Source organism: Berghia stephanieae, chromosome 7, assembly GCF_034508935.2.
Source record: "Berghia stephanieae isolate SIO BIC M18660-M18661 chromosome 7, UCSD_Bste_1.3, whole genome shotgun sequence".
Lineage (NCBI taxonomy): Eukaryota > Metazoa > Mollusca > Gastropoda > Nudibranchia > Aeolidiidae > Berghia > Berghia stephanieae.
This window is the reverse complement of record NC_088366.1, coordinates 47,596,171-47,601,135: the sequence shown is the minus strand read 5'-3', so window position 1 is coordinate 47,601,135 and position 4,965 is coordinate 47,596,171. Positions and strand designations below refer to the sequence as shown.

General features: G+C 37.8%; 1 protein-coding gene across 2 annotated transcripts in view; it reads left to right on the top strand.

Annotated features, from left to right (window-relative positions):
- Window positions 1–4,965, top strand: part of LOC144977410 (uncharacterized) — a 95,067-nt gene that overhangs the window by 12,343 nt on the left and 77,759 nt on the right. The window lies entirely within an intron of this gene.

Here is a 4,965-nt window from a genome sequence, read left to right as displayed (position 1 = left end):
TCAATAGTCTGATGTCACGTCGCCCAGCAACGGCGGCCATCGTGGTTCTTTTGAACAAAGAAAATTGGTACTTTTTAATTCTTCATGCTGGCTAGGACTTTTCATATGTCTTGTGATCAGAATGTGTAAAAGTTAAAACATGATCAGATTTATAATGTTTTTTTTCCCTTTGGATACACTTTTATGCTCGTCGGAGAAATATTTCATAAGGGCGTCCGTCATTGTTCCGATAGTTTAGAGCCAGTTACTAAGTTACCATGCGTCATAACGAGGGAAGTGACGTTACGGCTGTTGAAGCGTATTACGTCCCTTCTATAATCTCATATACAAAGGATCATGAAATGGTTAGAGAATTTTGAGATTTTTAATCCAAAGTAATGTTTGTTTTACTTTTTTTAAATAATTGGTATTTTCAATTGACAGAGTGGAACAAAATATATATTCTGTGCGCTTGGCGAAGGAACTTAAAATATTGCCATCCGGAAATATAACTGACCACACACAAAACTTTGTGCAACCTTGAACGTTTATAGTCTGGTTAATACAGTTTAGTTAGAATTACGCATAAACATGAATGGCACGTGATCAAAACAGAAACCGATGCTATGCGTTTAGGTGGAATACTCGCAAAATCCGTCAACCAAATCAAACATACCAACACACAAAACTGTTTGTAACCTTTAACTTTAACGTTTATAGATAGTATGCGCTTGGCTTAGAAGCTCATAACATTGCCATCCGGAAGTATAACGGACCAACACACAAAACGGTGTGTATCCATGAACGTTTATAGTTGGGTTAATACAGTTCAGTGAGCATTACTCATAAACGCGGATGGCAAAAAACAATAACAAAGGCCTGAGTGACGTCATCTGCATACTATCTATAGTCTGACTGATACGATTTAGTGAGAACTAATCATTAACAGGCTGTCGTAAAAATAATAACAAAGAGTTGAGTGACGTCAATTTCATCCCTTCTATTGATGCATTGCGTTTAGTTAAAAACAATAATAACATCGCCAGCCGATATAACGAACGTCTATAGTCTGATTAATTGATTGAACAAAGATGACGTCACTCTGGTCTTTGTTATTGTTTTTTTTTTTGCCATCCACATTTATGAGTAATTCTGACTAAACGGTATTAACCGGACTATAAACGTTCAAGGTTACACATAGTTTTATGTGTTGGTCCGATATACTTCCGGATGGCAATGTTGTGAGCTTCTCAGCTAAACGCATACTATCTATAGAATGTAGTGAGAGTCTAAAAACAATAACAAAGAACTGAGTGAAGTCATTTTCGTTCTATCTCTATACGATTTTAAATAACATCTTTTCCCAATCTTCAACAGATAGAACTACCAGACAGCGCCACACAACTCCAAGGCGATATTATACAAGAAAGCCATTTTGGTGGACTCCTAGACCGCACTATACGACAAAACCATCTGTGTGGACCCATAGACCGCACAATATAAATAAACCAGCTATTTGGACCCCTAAACCACACAATACAAATAAACCAGCTATGTGGAACCCAAGACCGCACAATACACAGAAGCCAGTTTGGTGGACCCCGAGACCGTACCGTACAACAAAACCAGTTATGTGGACCCCCGTACCACACGTTACAGCCAAACCAGTTGTGTGGACCCCTAGACCACACTACTCCAGGGAACCATCTAATCGGAAAGGTAGGATTGGATGCATATATTATATATTGGGGGGGGGGGGGGTCCGATAGCTCAGTTGATAGAGCATTCGTTTCACAAGCAAAGGGACCGAGATCGATCCCGGGTGCAGTCGAGATTTTTTTTTCTGACCCCCCTGTCCACCCAGCAGTAATTGGGTAGCTAGTTCTGTTAAATCTAGTGGAAGTACTTTGCGATAGACTAGCGTCCTATCAAAAGGGTAGCAAGCAATTGCTATTTTCGGTTTCACGCTATAGAAACCAGGATAAACTCTGGCTCCATGGGTTAATGGCTCTGAAGGTCTACATATTATTTACTTGAGCATTTATATATCACAATGGACACTAAACGTGCTTAAAGCGCTTTACAAGGGGTCCTAAGCCAGCAATATGGCTTAATATGCAGGGCAAGATATGATCTCTGTAGGCGATATTATTATAAACAAACACAATTAATACAAAAACAAGAAAAAAAAAACAAAAAAACAAAATACAAAACAAAACAAAACAAAAAAGAAAACAACAACAAAAATTAAACCTGAATCCCCCCGCCCGTTTTTTTGTTGTCATTCATTGGGGGGGGGTGATTCCAGCAATTCAATTTTTAGGATCCTAACCACCCAGACTGACGTGTATTTTTTCTGCAGGTCTGATAACCCAACTTATTATGGACTCATTGTTGTAATTGAAATCATCTCAAGACAACGCAACGTTGTCTCGTTAAAACGATGTTAAATCGAGCTCATAATAATACGCTTCAACAGTCATAACGTCACTTCCCTCGTAATGACGGATGGTAACTTAGTAACTGGCTCTAAACTATCGGAACAATGGCGGACGCCCTTATGAAATATTTCTCCGACGAGCATAAAAGCGTATCCAGAGGAAAACAACATTATAAATCTGATCATGTTTTTTTTTTTTTTTACACATTCTGATCACAAGACATATGAACAGTTCTAGCCAGCATGAAGAATAAAAAGTACCGATTTTCTTTGTTTAGAACCACGATGGCCGCCGTTGCTAGGCGACGTGACATCAGACTATTGAATCCAATTGTGTTTGGTTATCAGACCTCCTTTCATGTGTACAACTTGACCCATACAACAACAACATAAAAAGATAAGTGTAGAATTGTTAGCTTAGATTTATTGGTCGAAGACACATACTTGGACCCCTCGGGTTAGCACTTTATCAACAAAACTCAAAACAATAAGGACGAATTCGCATATAGATAGTATGAAGTTGACGTCACTCGGGTCTTTGTTATTGATTTTTGTCATCGGTGTTTATGAGTAATTCTCACTAAACTGTATTAACCAGACTATAAACGTTCAAGGTTACACGTAGTTTTGTGTGTTGGTCCGTTATACTTCCGGGTGGCAATGTTGTGAGTTTCTTAGCTAAGGGCATACTATCTATATCTCCTTCAAAAAAGAAACAAAACCAACAAACAAAACAAATAATGAAAACACAAATACATTATGAAAAAACCTGATCGACAACATAGAAATTGGATTCAATAGTCTGATGTCACGTCGCCCAGCAACGGCGGCCATCGTGTTCTAAACAAAGAAAATCGGTACTTTTTATTCTTCATGCTGGCTCGAACTTTTCATATGTCTTGTGATCAGAATTTGTAAAAGTCAAAACATAATCAGATTTATAATGGTTTTTTTTTTCCCTCTGGATACGCTTTTATGCTCGTCGGAGAAATATTTCATAAGGACGTCCGTCATTGTTCCGATAGTTTAGAGCTAGTTACGAAGTTACCATGCGTCATTATGAGGGAAGTGACGTTACGACTGTTGAAGCGTATTACATAGATAGAATGAAGTTGACGTCACTCTGGTCTTTGTTATTTCTTTTTGCCATCTGCGTTTATGAGTAATTCTCACTAAACTGTATTAACCAGACTATAAAAGTTCAAGGTTATGGATAGTATACACTTGGCTAAGAAGCTCACAACATTACCATCCGGAAGTATAACGGACCAACACACAAAACTATGTGTAACCATGAACTTTTTAGTCTGGTTGATACAGTTTAGTGAGAATTACTCATAAACGCAGGATATACTTCCGGATGGCAATGTTGTGAGCTTCTTACCAATCGCTTACTATCTATAGATAGTATGCAGATGACGTCATTCAGGCCTTTGTTATTGTTTTTGCCATCCGCGTTTGTGAGTTGTTCTCACTAAACTGTATTAACCAGACTATAAAAGTTCATGGTTACACAGAGTTTGTGTGTTGATCCGTTATACTTCCGGATGGCAATGTTGTGAACTCCTTGGCCAAGCGCATTCTATCTATACATAGTTTTGTGTGTTGGTTCGTTGTATTTCGGATGGCAATGTTGTGAGCTTCTTAACCAAGCGTATACTATCTATAGATAGTATGCGTTTGGCTAAGAAGCTCATAACATTGCCATCCGGAAGTATAACGGACCAACACAAAACTGTGTGTATCCATGAACGTTTATAATCAGGTTAATACAGTTCAGTGAGCATTACTCATAAACGCGGATGGCAAAAAAAAAAAACAATAACAAAGACCTGAGTGACGTCATCTTCGAACTAGCTATAGATAGTATGCAGATGACGTCACTCAGGCTTTTGTTATTGTTTTTGCCATCCGCGTTTGTGAGTTGTTCTCACTAAACTGTATTAACCAGATTATAAAAGTTCATGGTTACACAGAGTTTGTGTGTTCGTCCGTTATACTTCCGGATGGCAATGTTGTGAACTCCTTGGCCAAGCGCATTCTATCTATAGAGAGGACGTACCGAATTTCTCTGTCGTGTCGATCTATTTTTTTTTTCGTAATAATGTATTTATGTTTTTATTGTATGAAAAGGTTTGAGCCCGAAACGTTCCGTGTTTGAAAAAAATTTGTTCATTTTTTAAAAGCTGTTGTATTCATGTCACTTTTTAAAGAATGAGAATATTTATTCTCTAATTGGAGCTATTCTATCAACGGGTTTAAAAAAAAACACTTTTTTTTGTAGGTCAATCCAAACATTCACAGAGTTTTATCTTCAGTCGCTCGATTTAGTGTTTGCTTTGACTTTAGGTCGGTCGTCTTACAAAATCAACAGTGTACACTAAGCCTTAATGTTTAATGTCAACAAGACCCATATAGAACTCTCTAGCTCTGAACGGTAATGAGGTGTTGGGATTAATAATAATGCCGCCAAAATAAAAAAAAAACAAACAAAACAAAACTGCCTCCTTTAGAGCCGGAGTTTATCCCGGTTTCTATAGATAGTT